This window comes from Bos indicus, chromosome 23 (assembly GCF_029378745.1).
Source record: "Bos indicus isolate NIAB-ARS_2022 breed Sahiwal x Tharparkar chromosome 23, NIAB-ARS_B.indTharparkar_mat_pri_1.0, whole genome shotgun sequence".
NCBI lineage: Eukaryota > Metazoa > Chordata > Mammalia > Artiodactyla > Bovidae > Bos > Bos indicus.
The window spans coordinates 30,013,587-30,034,892 of record NC_091782.1 but is presented as its reverse complement, the minus strand read 5'-3'; the positions used below and the strand labels follow the sequence as shown (position 1 = coordinate 30,034,892).

Sequence of the window (21,306 nt, the reverse complement as noted above, 5' to 3'; positions counted from 1 at the left end):
ACACAAATCTGTTTTGTTTACTGGAGTACGACGTCTGACACATAGTAGGAAATCACTAAATATTTGTGGGATGAATATACATCTCCTGCTTGTCAGCTCAGTTTCCTCCAGCTTCACAGGCAATGAATATTCTTTCACCCAAACATCTAAAGAATCTGAAACGGAGGGGATTCCCTAGCGATCCAGTGGTTAGAACTCCATACTCTCACTCCAAGGACCCAGGTTTGATCCCTGGTTGGGAACTAAATCTCATAAGATGACCAGCCCTCCCTAAAAAAAGAATCTGAAATCGTTCCTCTACCAGAAAACCTCTGTGGCTGGAGAAGGTGGAGACAGCCTGCTTTGATTACCCATAATATCAAATTAAAACTCCCATAGAATCCTTCTCTGATTTTTTTGCTGTGAACTGTGAATGAAGGCACTATCAATCCCGTCAGGGGATTGTCAAAGCCCCATTACTGTCTTTGTTTTATCCTCCTCTTCCAGCTGTCTTTGTTTCATTTCTGCTGGTCTCATTTACTGTCTAAACAAGGTGGTAATGTGCCCTCAGCTCTCTGGCAAACTGGCATGGTCCTAAGTGTAGGAATTTCTTCGATCATTTCACTTGTCTGGCATGCAGCACTGATGAGAAGAACCAACTGAAGTTCCTTGGGTGGATAAGCTAACATGTCATCTGGATATGTTAGTCTGGATGATACTGGACAATGAGATTCACAGTGACAGTGAATCTCGTTTTATGTGTCCTTCCAACTAAGTTCTGTTCATCAAGTCTTTCTTCTCACACTCCCTGCCCTGCCCAGTCACCCCGGTTACTCAGGACTTCTCTCCAGGAAGCAAGGTCTTGACCTGAACAGATTTTTAACCCCATCTGTGCCTCAGAGGAGGAGTTCCCTCCACCATGACACTTTGATCCCCTTGAACTTCCTGCTCCTCCCCAGGCCCTGCCTAAGGGGACCACGTCATCTTCCATTCTCATGCATCTCCTGGCCTCTACAGCCCTCTTCTCTGAGTTCAGATATTCTGTTACCTCCCCATAGCTCGAAGAACAACAGGTCACATACCCAGCCCATGCCCAGCCCCAGTGATACTATAAAGACCTTCTTCGAAAGAGAAAGTAAGAGGTGACATTCTGTGGAGGGATCCTAAGGGACCAGGCATCCAGTCTGCAGCCCCAGGTGCCCCCTACTGGTGTTTTTCCTTGGGTTGAGGACCCATTCTTTGGAGAACCAATCTCCCAGCACTCCAGTCTCAGATATCCACCTTGAGATTCTTCAGAAAGAAGAATCTCAGAATTTTTTCTTTCCATTCTAGGCCTAATCACATCTGGGACTCAGGAAACCTCCTTTCCAGGCGTGGCAGTCAGAGTATCTCAAGATGAAGGAAAAAGCGTTTTCCCTTGAATGCTGGCTGTTGTTTCATCTTCTACTACTTATAGGAAATGGTGAGTGATATAATCTTGAAGTCTGAATAGCGTTTGGGGAAAATGTTGTCCAGTCCTGGCACGCACACTCTGCCTGTTAGCTCTCAAAGAAGTAAGGACAGATATTTTGCTTTATTCTCTTCCATCCAACCTAGCCTCTGCTCTCTATTCTGTTCCCAGTAACAACTCTTCTGCCCAGAAGCCTGGCCTATTTCCTCTGTAATAAATCAACCCTAAGGACAGATGCATTGGAGTTGGAAGGTATCTTAATGTCTGACCACCCGCAGTAGGCAGGAACCCATTTCCAACATTCCTGAGAGTGGTCACCTAGTCTCTAATTAAGCTTGTAAGTGTTCCACACTCATACAGATTGGATTCTTTCTAGAATTTGCCCCATCATGATGTTGACTCATCTGTTTATGCCCCTGAACAAAACAAATCTATCCCTCTCCATAGGCCAACTTCTCAACTCAATTTCTCACTTAGCTTCTCTCTCTCTCTCTCTCCCTCTCTCTCTTTTGCGTTTGCAGGATTTTAGTTCCCTGACCACAGATTGAACCCACGCCCTTGGCACTGAAAGCACAGAGTCCTAAGCACTGGATCACCAGGAAATTCCTCTTTTTTCTCTTGACCTTGATTGTAACCCTAATCAGAGGCATTAACAAGGAATTTTTGGACTCTTCCTCTAAATCTAAATTTGTGATATTTATGCTAGTCCAGATGATACTATGAAAGGAATAAGTAAGGGGAAGAAAACCACATCCTAGCAGGAGAACAGAGCCATAGATGCTGCTGCTGCTGCTAAGTCGCTTCAGTCGTGTCTGACTCTGTGCGACCCCACAGACGGCAGCTGACCAGGCTCCCCTGTCCCTGGGATTCTCCAGGCAAGAATACTGGAGTGGGTTGCCATTTCCTTCTCCATAGATGAGGTGAGGGTATATATGCAGCTGGGAGGCCAAGAGCTTGGTTGTTGTTGGGATGGAAAATCAGAACAGGGCAGGAAAGAGCCATGAAATAGAGGGGAAAAGCACAAGCCTCATCTTAATGCTCACTTACTAAGTAAGGAAGTTGGGTCCCTTCCCAGAATCCTGGGAGATCTTATCATTTTGGGCTACCTGCAGCAAGTTCTAAGCCAGGCCAAGTGTCAAGGTCACTTGGGGTCCTGTACCTGGCAGCTCCCAAACTTTTGTGTGCATAAGAATTACCTGACAGTAGTGAAAATACATACTATTTCCCCTCCCAAACCTCCCCTTGATTATTCCTCCCCTGGAAGACAGGTACAATTCTGCTTGGAGAGTAGCTCAATATATACATGTGTATATACACATGGACCCTTCAACAAGCTCTTTTATGTTCTTTATCTGAAGAGAATCATGAATAGTTAGAGAAGGAATAATACCTGTGACCCCAGGTCATGTGACTTCCAAGGTCACGTGACCTAGGATGTAGAATACACAGGTTAAGGGCTGGAGCTAGTGTCAGTCAGCCTTGGTTTAAATTCCTGCTCCATGATCTGCTAGCTGTCTAACTTGGGACCAGGCTTAACTTCTCTGAACCTCAATTTCTCTATCTATAAAATGGGAGTGCTGAAAGTTCCTATCTCATGGAGGTATTGTGAGTATTTGAAGTACTAATTCATATGTGGCACTTAGCACAACTAGGAGCATCGTCATTATTCAATAGATGATAGTTATTATTGCCACTGACTGTGTGATTGAGCACATGTGCATGTGTACGTGCACACACACACATACACACACACACGTTATTGCCATTGGTGGTAGTAGTAGTTGCAGAATCAAACAAAACTTCCAATGGAACTAACCAGCCATCCTTTGTTAATAAGCCGTAACTTCTACTGCTAACACTACAACCACCTCCCTTGGATTGACCACACTATCCAGTGGAACTGTCACAACCGCTACCATCTCCAGTGTCACCAGCTCAAGTACCGCTCCACCAAGGGAAGAGGAAAACCCTAGCGGACACCTGAGGCCGGGGGAGGTCGTCCTAGTTACTCTGGCCTCGGTTGCGATGGCTGTGATTCTCCTCATTGGGCTTCTCTTCTATTTCGTGAGTGTCTGAAAAAAAAAAAAGAAACTCCTTTTTTTTTTCCTGAGGGAAAGAGAGCAGGGAAGTCAGGGAGGAACTAGGCAAGAGACAGCAGGGTGACTGCGGGAGTAAAGGGATAAGAAAATCAGGAAAGACAGAAACAGCAGGTTAGAGTCAGCAAGAGAGGGTCACAAAGCCAAGACATTCAGGGGAAAGTGATGAGGGGAAGATGGGAGCCAAAGAAATATGAGGAGGGGGCGAGCACTGGAGGAGGGGGACAAGACTCTGAAACTACTCAGCTTCTTGTCTTCTAGAGAAACTCTCCAAGCCTAAGAAACCTCTTCAACGTAGATCTCTTGCCGCCCCCACTGCTATGCCCTTCACGGCTGTTATCCAGAAGGGTCCCAGAAGGGTCCAGGGCGACCGTAACTGACTTCAGAGGAGAGCTGTCTTCTCCTTCAGCCAGAGAGCTGACTGGGAGACAAGCATGGCCCTGAGCGTCCCTGAAGGCAGAAGCAACACAGTCCTCGGGGGCAGAGAGGCTGCTGACCTGAATCGAGAGGTTAAGTGCCCCCCGTTCCTGCTCCTCCCAACTTTTCTTCAGCCTCCTTCCCAGCTTGATTCTTCCAACAAAAGGAGGCTGTAGCTGTGACTGAATTGTTGAATAAATGCATCTAATATATATGGAACCAGACACTGTGGGTATGTGTTTATACATTGCTGTGAATAAAGGTTCGTAAAGACCCTCCTTCCCTATGTTCTCCCAGCTCAGGAATCCCTAGAGTGAAATCCAGACTGTGTATTTATCCCCTTTTCTTCCCCATTCCCTGAGGGTCTCCAGGCTGATGGAAGAATGGAATCAGGAAAGGGTGGGGGGAGAAAGTGCTGGGTTTCACAGGTTTGTGTTGCACAATCAGAAAACAGTTGCTGTGCGAGTTCAGAGCACAAGTTCCCAGATTGTGAAGCAGAGAAGGTGTTGCTCACAGGGCTGCCCCCAGAGGTGGCACATTGCGTGGTTCCCTGGCCACACAGGTTTGCTCTTCACTGGAAAGACAGGTGTGAGTTGGCACCTGTCTCGCCTGCGGGCTCGCAGCCCCAGCAGCCGTCCTGGGCAGAGAAGTGTGATCCCAGTTTCTGCAAGGGTGGGCTCAGCCTCCGCAGCCAGGAGCCAAGTTCTTGGCACTTCCCACAAAGCCAGGTCTCAGAACAGGGCCAAAAAATCCGTGTGTCAGCACCCAACCATGCTGAAAGCCAAGGCCTCGTTTAGGATTCTGGTGCAACTTGCTCATCACACACATTCACTGACCCTTTCTCATGCCAATGAATCACTCACCTTTGTTTCATGTTTTCACTTGGCTTTTGCTGTGGTTCTCAAAGTCTGGACCTTTGCTGGAGACTTCTTAACAGGAAGACACAAACTGACAGTTCCTAGGGAGGAAGGTAGGGGATAAATTGGGAGACTGGGATTGACATAAACACACTACTCTGTGTGTGTGTGTGTGTGTGTGTGTGTGTGTGTGTGTGTATATAATAGATAACTAATAATGGCCTACTGTATAGCACAGGAACCTCTTCTCAATACTCTGTAATGACATGACCTATATGGAAAAAGATCTAAAAAATAGTGGTATATGTATATGTATACCTGATACACCTTGCTGAACAGCAGAAACAAATGCAACATTGTAAATCAACTATAATCTAATAAAAAATAAAAAAGTTTTAGGATATCCTATAAAATGATGATTCTCTTCAAAAGTGTCAACATCATGAAAGACAAAGACAGAGGAACTGTCACAGATTAGAAGAGACTAAGGAGACCTATAAATAAATGCCATGTGGAATTCTGGATTGGATCCTGGAACAGAAAAATGACATCAATGGAAAAACACGTGAAATATGAATAAATTCTGTAATTTAGTGAGTAGTGTTATACCAACATTAATTTCTTAGTTTCTATCATTGTATTTGTTGTTCAGTCACTAAGTCATGTCCGACTCTTTTTGACCCCAGGGACTGCAACACCCCAGGCTTTCTCTGTCCTTCACCAGCTCCTGGAGTTTGCTCAAACTTATGTCCATTGAGTTGGTGATGCCATTCAACCATCTAATCCTCTGTCTCCCACTTCTCTTCCTGCCCTCAATCTTTCCCAGCATCAGGGTCTTTTCCAGTGAGTCAGCTCTTCGCATCAGTGGCCAAAGTACTGGAGCTTCTTCAGCTTCAGCATCAGTCCTTCCAATGATGAATATTCAGGATTGATTTCCTTTAGGATTGACAGTTTGATTTCCTTGCAAGAAATCTCAAGAGTCTTCTCCAGCACCACAGTTAAAAAGCATCAATTCTTTGGCGCTCAGCCTTCTTTATGGTCCAACTCTCACATCTGTACATGACTACTGAGAAAACCATGTCTTTGACTATTAGGACATTTAATTGGCAAATGATGTCTCTGTTTTTTAATACACTGTCTAGATTTGCCACAGCCTTTCTTCCAAGGAGTCTTTTAATTTCAAATTTCTCATTACTATTTTTGCAACTCTCCTGTAAGTCTAGAATTATCTCAAAATTTAAAAAATTTAAATAAAGCACAAAGCCTCACAGATATATACATGAAAAAAGGTGGGTCTTACTAAATGCAAATAGTACCTCTTGACTTAAAAAATAAGTCAAGAGGTACAAACTCTGGGAGTTGGTGATGGACAGGGAAGCCTGGCGTGTTGCAGTCCATGGGGTTGCAAAGAGTTGGACACAACTGAGCAACTAAACTGAATTGACTCCTTATGATAATCCTTTAAAATATATTCATTAGTTATAGTTAACATATAGGAATACTTTCTTAATTCATCTAAATAGTATTCTCTTTGAAAATATTTAATTCATTCAAATAAAATCAGTAGTTGAAGTAATCAATTAAATTTGGTAAACCGACCATTCATTAAATTGACTTTCAGGGAATCAGCTGCCCTCTGAAATGAAACATTTGAGCCCTTTTTGAGGAATCTGAGGAATCTACAGCCCTCCTGTAATTCCCCAGTTCCTCTTCCACGTAAGAGGACACTGGGAAAGAGATAGGCCCCACAAATGTCAGGAAACTTCCTGCCTCTGAATGAGGACGGGCAGCTATAGTTTTTTGGACAACACTGAACAAGGCAGGGTGGGAGTCAGAAAAGGAAGCAGTATGGCCATTCTCATTAAAAGACAACTGGAACTTTCGGAGGTGAGCTAATTTCATCTAGTTACTGAGGAAAGCTTGGTGGACTGAGGGCATTCAAGTTATAGGAGCAAGGAGATGCATCTGCCGGTGGGAGATGAGCTATTGGAAAGGACTTGTGAATGAATGATTGAGAAATGAGGGCAGTTCTTAGGTAGAGAGATTGGGTATTTCTCCCCCTTCATCAGTGATCCTCCTTTTTGGTAAGGACCAAGTGCTCTATGAACACCCTTGGATGTCCTGCTCCCTTCTCACTATCCCCTATCCCTCAGGCAGGCCTGCCATTAACCTTCCATGGTCACCCCAACTTTACCACTCCACCTGTGGAAGAGGGAGTCCAAGCCCCTCCCTGAGCACCAACTCATGGTGTCTGTCTAGGGCCCTGCGTCAGAAAGCAATGCCACTCACACTGACAAGCTTGATCCCCTGTTACTGCCCAACTCTGAGCTCTGGGCAGCACCAAGGTCTCCTCGCACTTAGGACAGATCTCTTCCACCCTGCCACTCCTCTGCATCAGATTCTTCTTCCTTTGATTGACAGTAAAAGAGCAGGCTGTTCCTCCCTGAAAGAAGGAAGGCAGACCCAGGCATCTTGGATTCCCTTGGTAGCAGCAAATATAAACCCCACACCTGCTGTGCGCTTACAGAGAAGGAAGACAGAAAACGTAGAGAGAAGGGAGGAGGAAAAGGCATCCTGGGTTCCAGCCCATGTGGATTCTCTTGAGATGAAGAAAAGAAAAGGCCCCCCCTCTCTCCCTTCTCCTGCTGCTGCTTCTCTTCGGGTGTTTGGAATTGGGTGAGTGAACTGTTTAGGAGAGAAGAGTGCGAAGGTTCTCCAGGATCTGGAGAGCTGGGGGTCGGGACCCCTGGAGAAGGAACCTCTTAGGACTCAGGTAGGGCCCTCCTGGAGGGAGGGTGTGGAAGAGGTGGGAGGACCTTGGGAGCTCCTGGCCCTGCTACCTGCCCCCAGTTCCTGGTCAGAGGAGCAGGTTCCAATGGGTCTGCTCATTATCTTTCTCACATCCTCTTTTAAGGAAATGCTCTATTTTTTATTATTTAGACTTTATGTTTCTGTATGTCAACTCGCCTTGGGAAATGAAACATTTGAGCCCTTTTTGAGGAATTTGAGGAATTGGCAGGAGGTAGGAGAGAATTGTTTTGAGCAGAGGAACCCAGAACTCCAAAATGTATGCCATGTAGGCTGCATAATCTCCCAGTTCTGATATCCTGCAGGTGGGCATGGTGGGAGGTGGAAAGATTCATCTCTTCCATCTACTTGTACCCAAATTAATGCTGCTGTCAACCCCAACCAGACCATATCCACAGCCTCTTATGACTCCTCCTACCCTCAAAATGGGGTTTCCCAGGTGGCTCAATGGTAAAGAATCTGCCTGTCAATGCAGGAAACACAGGAGACTCGGGTTTTATCTGTGGGTCTGGAAGATCCCCTGGGGGAGGAAATGGCAATCCACTCCAGTATTCTTGTTTGGGAAATTCTCTGGACAGAGAAGCCTGGCAGGCTACAGTCTATAGGGTCACAGAGTCAGACATGACTTAGCGACTGAGCGCACACACACAACCTCAAACCACCTTGAATATTGCTGCTACTGCTAAGTCACTTCAGTCGTGTCCGACTCTGTGCAACCCCAGAGACGGCAGCCCACCAGGCTCCGCCGTCCCTGGGATTCTCCAGGCAAGAACACTGGAGTGGGTTGCCATTTCCTTCTCCAACCTTGAATATTACCTGCCCTCAATCTTGCCACTTCAGACCCAGATGTGACCCAGGGTCTGCTTCATTCTAAATCATATACCAAACCATGACCAGAATTCTGTCTCTAGTAAGAATCATGGTTCCTGTCTCACTTGTTTACTAGAGACCCAGGCATAACTGGATGAGTGGAGACACATACAAACCTGGAGTCAGAATACCCAGATTGCTGAAACACCAATAGGAGAAGTGAAATTTAGGAAGAGACCAGAACCACAAAGGGCAGAATCAAAGGTTGCACGAGAAGATCCTCCAAGGACATGACTCAGCTCTGGATATGCCATATTGTCGAGCATGCTGTTGGAACATGTTTTATCAGAATTAAATCTAAAATATCAGATGATCTTTAACTCAAATAAATCTAATCTCATTATATAGGGAGATGTGTTATTTGTAAGGGTGAGATAGCCGTGGAGACTATTAAACAGAGCAGATGATGATGGACCATCAATGATCCACATTAGAAGAATTTTTTTTTTTTTTGAGTAGGAACAAGCCAAAATGTTTCCACTAAAGACCCAGAGACCAGCCCTGGAGACTCAAAGACAAGACAAAACTCTATCATTTTTAAATTTAATTTTTGGCTGCCCTGGGTCTTCTTTGCGGAGTGTGGGCTTTCTCTAGTTGTGGAGACTGGGGGATACGCTCTAGTTGTGGTACGATGGCTTCTCTTGGTGCACAGCATGGGCCCTAGAGTGCCAGGGTTTCAGTGGTTGTGGCACATGGGCTTAGCTGCCCCACAGCACATGGGATCTTCAGGGATCAAACCTATGTCCCCTGTATTGGCAGGCAGATTCTCAACCACTGGACCACCAAAGTTCTGTCATTTTTGGCCCAGGGACCACTGAGAATCATGTCACTGAGGGCCCAGACATGACAGAAGACTACATCACTCCAGACCCAGTGACCACGGAGGACTATACCACTCCAGACTTGGGAACCACGGAGGACTACACCAGTCCAGACCCAGGGATCACGGAGGACTACACCACTCCAGACCCGGGAATCACGGAGGACTACATCACTCCAGACCCAGGGACCATGGAGGATTACACCACTCCAGACCCGGGAATCACGGAGGACTACATCACTCCAGACCCGGGGACCATGGAGGACTACACCACTCCAGACCCGGGGATCATGGAGGACTACATCACACCAGACCTGGGGACCATGGAGGACTACACCACTCCAGACCTGGGGATCACAGAGGACTACACCACACCAGACCCGGGGATCACGGAGGACTACATCACTCCAGACCCAGGGACCATGGAGGATTACACCACTCCAGACCTGGGGATCACAGAGGACTACACTACACCAGATCCAGAAACCATGGAGGACTACACCACTCCAGACCCAGGGATCACGGAAGACTACATCACTCCAGACCTGGGGACCATGGAGGACTACACCACTCCAGACCTAGGGATCACGGAGGACTACATCACTCCAGACCCAGGGACCATGGAGGACTACACCACTCCAGACCCAGGGACCATGGAGGACTACACCACTCCAGACCCGGGATCACGGAGGACTACACCACTCCAGTCCTGGGGATCACGGAGGACTACACCACTCCAGTCCTGGGGATCACGGAGGACTACATCACTCCAGACCTGGGGACCATGGAGGACTACACCACTCCAGACCCAGGGATCACGGAGGACTACACCACTCCAGTCCTGGGGATCACAGAGGACTACATCACTCCAGACCTGGGGACCATGGAGGACTACACCATACCAGACCAGGGGATCACGGAGGACTACACCACACCAGACCCGGGGATCACGGAGGACTACATCACTCCAGACCCAGGGACCATGGAGGACTACACCACTCCAGACCCGGGATCACGGAGGACTACACCACTCCAGACCTGGGGATCACAGAGGACTACACTACACCAGATCCAGAAACCATGGAGGACTACACCACTCCAGACCCAGGGATCATGGAGGACTACATCACTCCAGACCCGGGGACCATGGAGGACTACACCACTCCAGACCTGGGGATCACGGAGGACTACATCACTCCAGACCCGGGGACCATGGAGGACTACACCACTCCAGACCCGGGGATCACGGAGGACTACACCACACCAGACCCGGGGATCACGGAGGACTACGCCACACCAGACCCGGGGATCACGGAGGACTACGCCACACCAGACCCGGGGATCACGGAGGACTACGCCACACCAGACCCGGGGATCACGGAGGACTACGCCACACCAGACCCGGGGATCACGGAGGACTACGCCACACCAGACCCGGGGATCACGGAGGACTACGCCACTCCAGACCCGGGGATCACGGAGGACTACATCACTAAACATCCAGACACTCAACTGGAGGGAACAGATTCAGTAACAGCAGCGAAACCCCCGGGGCCCCTGACGCCCAGCAAAATCATCCTCATTTCCCTGGCTGCTACCACTGTCACTGTTGCACTCTTTGTTGGATTTGGCTTCCTAGTGGTAAGTATTTGGCCCTGAAATGCGAAGGACATTATGGGAATGAAAGCATCTGAGGAGGATGACGTGGGCAAGGCGGGCTGAAACAAAAAACTGTCAGAGGTGAGGAAACCTACAGAGAGCGAAGAGATGTATCTTTGCAAAGATAGAGAGAGACACAGAGATAGAAAAAGGAGCAAGAAGCATAAAAACTGAGGGCAGAACGGAGAGAGAAAGGAAGGTGTGAGGGACAGGGAAAAGGAGAGTGGAGGGAAGGGGAAGAAAGTGTGGTGGGAGAAAAAGAGCACAGAAAGAGGACCATTGGAGCACAAATATATTGAAACATAATGTGAGCTGGAGTAAGGCTTGAACTATTAAGTAAGTAGAGATGCAAAAATTTGTACATTTTTATAAGATGAGAAAGTGGGGCAGGGATAAGAGAAGAGGAGAAAATGGAAGCATTTTAGACATCCTTCATGTCAGAAATTATGTTACTTTGTATTAACTGCCACCCACTGGGGAATTCTGCAGATTTTTAAAAACCAAGATTGGGTAGGTTTTTATGAGCAGGGCTACTCTGTCCTGGAGAGACAATGGGTGTCAGTGCTCCAAGGGGAGCTCTGGGTGTTTTTCTGTCTCTGAGGGGCCTTGTTTCTAAAACAGGAGATAAAGGGACTCTGTGCCAGCCCTGAGACTTCCTGTTGACCTTTGGTCTAAAATCCAAGCCTTCAACTTGTGGTCTCTGCTGGACATAGAAGGGCCAGCCCTTTGGGGCCATCCTGACTGAGGGATGAAATACACATTGGAATCTCAGCAGGGGTGGCTTATATGATTAGCCAGCTCACGCAGGTCATTAAAACCTCATTCATTCCTGTTTGTCATTGATGCCAGTGTGCATTGGACCGCTGCCTCAAGAGGCAAACTCATAGCACAGGATCTGTTTGTGTGATTAAGCCAAACGTAATGCTTTATTCAGTTGAGGTGTTCATGTTTAAGTCTACCAAAAGCACACCTTGAAACTAGCGCGTTCTGAAAGATGGCTGAGGAATGAAAGGAAAACAGGAATGAAAGCCTTCGTGTGTAGTTGACACATGCATGAATCACGTTCAATATTCATCAGTAGATAGAGGCCCTTCTTGACTTCACTGGAATCACAAACAAGTGGCCTTTTGATCACGTGGTTCACGATGAAAAGTCAGATACTATCGCTCCAGGCTGGGGGAGCCTTTCCTCCCTCCAGACCAGCCTGAGTGCTGGCACTGAGTCACCACTAGCAAGGCACCTCTTAACCTCTTGTAGAGACTAAAAACAAGAGACGATTCCAAAGACCCAGGGTACAGGAAATAGAAGGAAAGTTTGTATTCCCAAACTTACTGAATTCTTAACTTTTAAATATTTAACCCCAAAAGTTTAGAAAACAAGAATCATCTGTGTTTCTATACCTCCCCCTAATTCGCTGATCGAAATAGTTTATTTTGGCCACATGACTTCAGTGTTTTTGGAAACTTCATCTTTTGCAGTAAGTCCCAGGATCTGAAGAAAGTGACAAATAGGAAGGAGTCATAGAGATGAGTGGGAAGGTCTTTATAAACCACAACCACCAGGATTAAGAGAGGAATAAAGTCTAAAAACAAACCACTTTCTTTCTCCCTAGAAAAATTATTTCCTGCAGCCGTTAAATCCACTCGCCAGAGTTGTTTATCATCCCCATGTCATGGATTGGAGTACACCATAAGGAGAATCCCAGCAGTGCCTACGGTTGGTTCTTCAGCAAATGAGACTCCTCTCAGCCTCTACAGGACCCTCTGAAGTGTGAATGTGTGTTCTCAGGCCTCCACTCTCCTCCCAGTCTAGAGTCCCAGAACCACCAGATGAAGAAGGTGGACAGCCCTGAGAATAAGCATGTTAGGGACACTCAGAAGAATGCCTGTCCACTTTGAGTATCACCTAATTCTGGCCATGGTTATATCCTCAGGGAAATTACCTTTACCTATCTACCAGGTTTGGATGTGAAAACTATTTGAGGAAGATACACATAACTCAAATATAAGAGATATTCATTAAGTCTGATCAAAGAAATGAAGCAAATACTTGTTTCTGTCTAGATCATGTATCTAAATCCAGTCATTTTAACAAAACAGTTATTAAGGGCCCAGCATGGGTCAAACACTCCATGCCTTTCTGTCTGTTCATCTCGGTCCATCTAGGTGAGGGATACAGCTTTCTGTTCTCTCAAGAGCACCACTTTCAAGGATGTAGAGTCATCTACAGGATGAAGCCGACTAGTCACTCATCAAGTATGTACTGACTACCAGGTGGACTAGAGGGAAATTCAATTTTCATTCTTTTTGCTGCTTCCACAGATCCTGGGGTTGTATCACTACATAGGATAATGGCATAAGGATACACAGGGTAAAGGAAACTCTTAGAGTCAATTGGCCCATATCAATTACCCCCAAGACACCCATGTCCCTCTGGGTCAGCAGTTCTGCCAAAAGCACAGGGTCTTTGCCAAGTCCACCTCTCTCGTCTTACCATCTAGCCTCCATCTCTAGAACGTGACCACCTCTGCAAGGTGCTGCTGGGAAGGAGGCCCACAGAGAGATGCATGGCCACCTGGTCTCTGGATAATACTGAAGGTAGAAAAAGACAAGGTGAAGATGCTGCAGAAACATCCCGAAGGACAAATAGGAAGACTCAAAGAGTCAGGGAAATTCCTCCCTGACCACTCCTGGGACCCTGGCCTACAAGGCTTGGTAGTGGCTTCCACGTCGTATTACACTCATACTTGTTGTGACACTATAATTTATTACACGTATCTATGCGTGTCATCTCTGTAGTGACTGCATACAGTTCGTCCAGTGTGAGTCCAGCCCCACTCAGCTAATCCTCTTTCCTTCTTTATAAAGCCCAATATTTCAAGAGAGTCTTTCTTTAGGTATTGTTACGCAGAAGAACAAAATCCAGGTGACCCCAACTGCCAGATGCTGTTACTGTGCTGCCCAGACTAGGGCGATCGAGCAAGCACACCCCTTAAAGAATTGTGCCTGAACAGGATTTATGCCCGTTTGGGTGTGTCACCACTCACAGAAATGTCTGTGAGTGCACATTCCAGCCCAGTCTCCTGTCTTTACAAACGAGAATGTTTGGTGAAGTTGTCCAGCAGTAGTGATTCAACATTCTCCCTACAGAAGGTGTTGTTTGATACCTTAATAACACGTAGTTATTTTTCTAATCTAGTCATGACCTTTTCTGTGATTTATCTAAAACCCCTAACTCTAGAGTCTACACATCACCATACATTTTTCCTTTATGGAGCATCCCAACAGAAGTTCGCAAGTTGAATCTCTGTTTTACTTTCACTGTATATCTCCTTCCATTGCTCACTGTATATCTCCTTCCACTAGAATGTTAGTTCCTTGAGAATAGGGATCTTGAGAGAAATATAAGAAATAAGAGTTGGCATTCAATAATCATTTTCCCCCATTACATTAGAATTTTAAACATAATCTAAATGGTTGTCATCAAAAAGAACCAAATAACCAATGTTGACAAGGATGTGAAGAAAGCAGAACCCTTGTACAGTGTAGGTGGGAATGTATATTAGTGCAGCCTCTTGTGGAAAACAGTATGGAAATTTCTCAAAAAACTGAAAATAGAACTGTCATATGACCCAGCAATTTCACTCCTGGGTATATATCTGAAAAAAAAAAACCCAAAACACTAATTCAAAAAGATATATGCACCCCAATGTCCATAGCAGCACCATTTACAAGAGCCAAGATATGGAAGCACCATAAGTATCCATCAACAAACGGATGCAAAAAGAAAATGTGGTATATGTATGCAATGGAATATTACTCAACCATAAAAAAGAATAAAGTTTTTCCTTTTCCAACAACATGGATGGACTTGCAATATAAGAAGTGAAATTTCAGACAGAGAAAGACAAATACCGTATGCTATGACTTATATGTGGAGTCTAAAAAATAAAACAAATTAGTGACTATAACAATAACAACAACAACAACAACAAAAAAAACAAGCTCACAGATATAGAGAACAAACCAGTGGTTACCAGCAGGGAGAAGGGAGAGGGGAGGAAAGATAGGGGCAAGTGATTAAAAGGTACAAACTACCATATATAAAATAAAATAACAAGGATATATTATACAACACCGGGAATACAGCCAATATGTTATAATAACTGTAAACAGGATTTAACCTTTAAAAATTGTGAATCACTATGTTGTACACTTGAAACTTATATAATATCGTATCTCAACTATACCTCAGTTCCAAAAACAGAGTAGTCTCATCTTAAAAGTTTCAATTCAAAAAAATGTTTCAATTCAAGCTCTTTCCTTTAACTGCTGTATTTGCCTTTGTCTAGTATTAATGAAAGTTCCTATAACAAATAGTAAGATACTGGAGACAGCAGAAACTTTAAGATTTTAAATTGTAACCACACATAAGTGCTGAAGCTAAAAATACCAAAAATCTCCACCAAAATTTGATGAAATAAAAAATACCCTATTCTACTTCTAAACAAACTATTAAGGTAACAGTTTTCCTTTAAAAACTATTAAATGAAATTATCATTAGATCAAGGTTGTCTTGAGCAAACAAAAATTTTCCAATTGTTATAAACAAATGCCTGAATCTAAAAATACAAAATCTACATACCACCCTCCTCCCCACTTGTGGAACAACTTCAGTAAACACTTAGCTAATTGTCTTTTCCATATTAATTCTTTACTACATTTTGGGGGGTTTATTATCTGTGTGTGCGCTCAAAATTATAAAACAAATCATTTTAAATTGAAATTTCAGTTTGACATTAAAATAGAACACTGGAAAGGAGGTGCAAATAAATAAAGAAGTAGGAGACATGTCTTACCACTAGCGGTATGTCCTACTTCAGTTGGCAGCGTTTTTTCTTTCTTAGTGGAACATGAGTAATGGTGTATCTTAACTCAGTGTCTTTTTAGAGTTGATGAAATAAACATATTTTGGGATAAACAAATGAACACATGCTTGCTTTTGGTGCTATTTCTTCAGTTTTGGTCTTGTTCAGAAATACAAAGAAATTAAAATTCCTTTAATGAGTGTCCAGTAGATTCTTTTGAGAACAAGGATGTCAGACTAACAGAAGTGAATGACATAGTTCTTGCCTTTGAGGACAAGAAAACCAACAATTCCCTTGTAAGGTGCTTTAATAGACGTATGTATGGGGATGGGGCCCAAAGCCTAGGGTGGGTCCCTCAGCTGCTGCAGACCCAGGAAATCATCCCAAGGGAGAGAGAGTAATTGACCTGAGCTTTATGACATGTCTATGGGCACTCTGGGCCACTTTCACATACTTGGTCTCTTTTGATCCTTACATCGGCTCTGTGAGGTAGGAAAAGCATCCCCCTTTTTGAAATTCAAAGACTGAGGCTCAGAGGAGTTAAATAAATTTGTCCCCAAATGGTGGCTCAGTGGTAAAGAATCCACCTGCCAGTACAGGAGATACAAGAGACTTGGGTTCCATCCCCAGGTCAGGAAGATTTCTTGGAGAAGGAAATGGCAACCTGCTCCAGTATTCTTGCCTGGGACAACTCCATGGACAAAGGAGAGGAGCCTGGCGGACGATAGTCCAGGGGGTTGCAAACGGTTGGACATAACTCAGTGGCTAAACAACAACACGTGAATTGTGAGTGGTAGAGTGGGATGGAAAGAGGCGGAGTAAAACTCAGGTCTTCATTCACTGTTTTCCTCATTAGAGCTGAATCTCAAGTGAACTTCAGCACCCTCCTCAGTAAACCTTTCTCCTTCAGCCTCTTCTTCTTTAGGCTTGCAGTGACAGGTCCTCAGACCTAGCGTTTAACCTGTTTTGAGTTCTGAGCCAAGCAAGACAAACTGGACACCTTCCCCATTCTTGGGGAGACCCCAGCCTGAAAATGAATTTGGGACACACAGATACAAATAAACCCATCTCCATGTGAGCAATGAACAATAGGAAATGTATCATCAGTTTTGACATTGAGGGCATTTATTTACCTTGACAGGTGCATTCTGCTTTGTAAAATAGTTGTAGCATCTCAGGTTCCACCCTCAAAAGAATTTGAAGCCTGGACACAAGTAGAGTTGCTCCATTTTTGGTTCAGGACCCCACCCCAAGAGTTTTCAAGGCAGCAGCCCTGAATCAGGGCAGATTCAAGGAACTATGACTTTCTCCACCCAGGAGAGTTTTTCAGTGCCTATGCTCTACCCATGAGAGAGATGGCGTGTGGTGATTCATTTAACCATCCATCGGATCTTGACTAAGGACACATATGCCAGTTACTCTGTGTGGCTCCGAGGACACAGTGGAGAGCCATATAAACAGCTTTTGCCTTCAAGGTGCCTGGGGGGAGCTCGTGGACATTGCTATCAGGTAGATGCAAAAGTTGTTAAATTTCTTAATGTTCTACACCTTCTTTGGGAACCTTAAAAAAGTCATGGAGCCTTCAGCAGTGACATTTACTATCAGTCATGTAACCGTAAGGGCAGCAAGCAAGGAGAGCTTGGACGCACGCTTGAGCAGAGGCGTTTTCTCTCACGCTGAGACCATAACAGATCCATTCTTCCTTGTTCTGATTAGTATTCACTGCTTATGTTTAGCTGCCTGCAGTTGATACCCGATTTGTGAATGGCACTGAGGTACAATGCAGGGTTGGAAACTGGATCACAGACCTGCAAGTATTTAAAAAGTAGAACTTACTAGTAAAGTCAAATACATAAATGTCAGGATGATAAAAACTGGCATAAGGGAAATTTCGATGTGGTAAAATTGTTAAATTGAAGATTTAACTTGAAAATACAGTCAGCATAGGAAAAGAGATAATGAGAGGCGGAGGTAGGGGGTGCGGGGGGCCGGGGGAGAAGGACTGCAAGGATGGTAAAAAACTTCAATGAAACTGGCAATGATAACAAAAGGCCTGAACAAAAAGAGGCTCCTGGGCTGCCTGTATCTTCCTGATGAAATGTCTCGATGCGCCCTCTAGTGGCAGTGGCTGGGTAGTGGTCCTCTGAGAGGGGAGCCTCTCCTGGAAATGCATCACCTTTGTCGTCTCTCAGGGGAGGCGGGCTGGCATCTCACAGGGTCGCACCCCAGCTCCCTCCTTGTCTTGCACTTGCTGGGCTCTGAGCACAGCATATGTTCACACACGTATTGTAATTTATAAAATATAACTGGCTTTTCAGCGAGTTCCTTATCATTGCAGGAGTTGTGCTTTCCCACTTGTAAACAGCCACACCACTTATTTGTTTACTTATTCATTCATCTGTGCACATTTATTAAGCACCTGCTCTGGGACAGGGATTGACTTCAGCACTGAGGCTACAGTAATGACAGGGTGTCCCACTTCTGCAGGGGTTTTTGTTCTAGGGTAGGATTTCTAATGATTTTTGCCACAAATGAGTTGGTCATTTTTTGAGTGTAAGTAGGTTATGGAGTGAAAATAGACACCAGAGAAGAAACAGCCAGAAAACCTGGGTTCTAATCTAGTTCCACTGCTTAATAGAGTGTAATTTTGCTCAGCCTTAGTTTAGATCACTGTTATATCAAGGAAAAGCTACATTTTTCTCCATAGCACAATCTTTCAAACTACACATAATGACAGTCAAAACTGCAGTGGAAACAGTGTCCTTAGCAACCAACAGTCCTTTCTTTTCTGTCCTGGGTCAAGAAAGTTCCAGAGTTTTCCTGTCACCTTCAGATGTTAAGCAGTATTGTTTTATATACTTAAATATCTAATCTGAAATAATTTGTCACTTTCAGATGTTAAGCAGGGGTCAACAGGTCCACACTGAAACAGGAGTTTGGGGCCAAAACCTCAGGAATAAAAAGAATTCTTTTACTAGCTACAGAAAGCTATGCCCAAGAAAAAGATGAAACTGATTGATTAGCATGCATTTAAATGGAGAGGAAAATTACACTGTTGAAGGAGAATTTGGTGACAAATTACTGATAAATTTATAGACAAGCTTCAGAGGAACATCTAATATATCTACATTGTTCTGGTAATAGTTTCATCAGGCTTAGCTGGAAATCTGCTCACTCAGTCCTTCTAGAGATTTCAAATGGAGAAGGCAACGGCACCCCACTTCAGTACTCTTGCCTGGAAAATCCCATGGATGGAGGAGCCTCGAAGGTTGCAGTCCATGGGGTTGCGAAGAGTCGGAAACGACTGAGCGACTTCACTTTCACTTTTCACTTTCATGCATTGGAGAAGGAAATGGCAACCCACTCCAGTGTTCTTGCCTGGAGAATCCCAGGGATGGGGGAGCCTGGTGGGCTGCCGTCTATGGGGTAGCACAGAGTCGAACACGACTGAAGTGACTTAGCAGCAGCAGAGATTTCAAAAGCTCCTAACAGCCTTTGTAAAACCCCTTCCTATTTAACACACCTAGAGTAACCTCTAGTTCCTTCACTCAACCTTGACTGATACAACTTTTCTTTTTTTTGGAAGATTAAAACAAGTTTTCATTTATTTTTTCACAAGGCTTAGAATCACATTATAATTTCTTTTTTTTTTTTTCTTTTTTTTTTTCAATTCTTAAATTTTAAATTTACCCTCCTCCCTCCTCCCTCCCCATACCATCCCTCTGGGTCGTCCCAGTGCACCAGCCCCAAGCATCCAGTATCGTGCATTGAACCTGGACTGGCATCTCGTTTCATACATGATATTTTACATGTTTCAATGCCATTCTCCCAAATCTTCCCACACTCTCCCTCTCCCACAGAGTCCATAAGACTGTTCTATACATCAGTGTCTCTTTTGCTGTCTCGTACACAGGGTTATCGTTACCATCTTTCTAAATTCCATATATATGCGTTAGTATACTGTATTGGTGTTTTTCCTTCTGGCTTACTTCACTCTGTATAATAGGCTCCAGTTTCATCCACCTCATTAGAACTGATTCAAATGTATTCTTTTTAATGGCTGAGTAATATTCCATTGTGTATATGTACCACTGCTTTCTTATCCATTCATTGCTGATGGACATCTAGGTTGCTTCCATGTCCTGGCTATTATAAACAGTGCTGCGATGAACATTGGGGTACACGTGTCTCTTTCCCTTCTGGTTTCCTCAGTGTGTATGCCCAGCAGTGGGATTGCTGGGTCATAAGGCAGTTCTATTTCCAGTTTTTTAAGGAATCTCCACACTGTTCTCCATAGTGGCTGTACTAGTTTGCATTCCCACCAACAGTGTAAGAGGGTTCCCTTTTCTCCACACCCTCTCCAGCATTTATTATTTGTAGACTTTTGGATCGCAGCCATTCTGACTGGTGTGAAATGGTACCTTATAGTGGTTTTGATTTGCATTTCTCTGATAATGAGTGATGTTGAGCATCTTTTCATGTGTTTGTTAGCCATCTGTATGTCTTCTTTGGAGAAATGTCTATTTAGATCTTTGGCCCATTTTTTGATTGGGTCATTTATTTTTCTGGAGTTGAGCTGTAGGAGTTGCTTGTATATTTTTGAGATTAGTTGTTTGTCGGTTGCTTCATTTGCTATTATTTTCTCCCATTCTGAAGGCTGTCTTTTCACCTTGCTAATAGTTTCCTTTGATGTGCAGAAGCTTTTAAGTTTAATTAGGTCCCATTTGTTTATTTTTGCTTTTATTTCCAATATTCTGGGAGGTGGGTCATAGAGGATCCTGCTGTGATGTATGTCAGAGAGTGTTTTGCCTATGTTCTCCTCTAGGAGTTTTATAGTTTCTGGTCTTACGTTGAGATCTTTAATCCATTTTGAGTTTATTTTTGTATATGGTGTTAGAAAGTGTTCTAGTTTCATTCTTTTACAAGTGGTTGACCAGATTTCCCAGCACCACTTGTTAAAGAGATTGTCTTTAATCCCTTGTATATTCTTGCCTCCTTTGTCAAAGATAAGGTGTCCATATGTGTGTGGATTTATCTCTGGGCTTTCTATTTTGTTCCATTGATCTATATTTCTGTCTTTGTGCCAGTACCATACTGTCTTGATAACTGTGGCTTTGTAGTAGAGCCTGAAGTCAGGTAGGTTGATTCCTCCAGTTCCATTTTTCTTTCTCAAGATCACTTTGGCTATTCGAGGTTTTTTGTATTTCCATACAAATTGTGAAATTATTTGTTCTAGCTCTGTGAAGAATACTGTTGGTAGCTTGATAGGGATTGCATTGAATCTATAAATTGCTTTGGGTAGTATACTCATTTTCACTATATTGATTTTTCCAATCCATGAACATGGTATATTTCTCCATCTATTAGTGTCCTCTTTGATTTCTTTCACCAGTGTTTTATAGTTTTCTATATATAGGTCTTTAGTGTCTTTAGGTAGATATATTCCTAAGTATTTTATTCTGTTCGTTGCAATGGTGAATGGA

The 21,306-nt window shown here is 44.3% G+C and overlaps 1 long non-coding RNA gene across 1 annotated transcript; it reads left to right on the top strand.

Annotated features, from left to right (window-relative positions):
- The first annotated feature begins 1,114 nt into the window (after nucleotides 1-1,114).
- LOC139178888 (uncharacterized) lies at nucleotides 1,115-4,166 on the top strand. Its single transcript, XR_011563314.1, has 4 exons — nucleotides 1,115-1,175; nucleotides 1,312-1,441; nucleotides 3,267-3,493; nucleotides 3,787-4,166. It is a non-coding gene; the product is annotated as an uncharacterized lncRNA (long non-coding RNA).
- The last annotated feature ends 17,140 nt before the right edge of the window (nucleotides 4,167-21,306 follow it).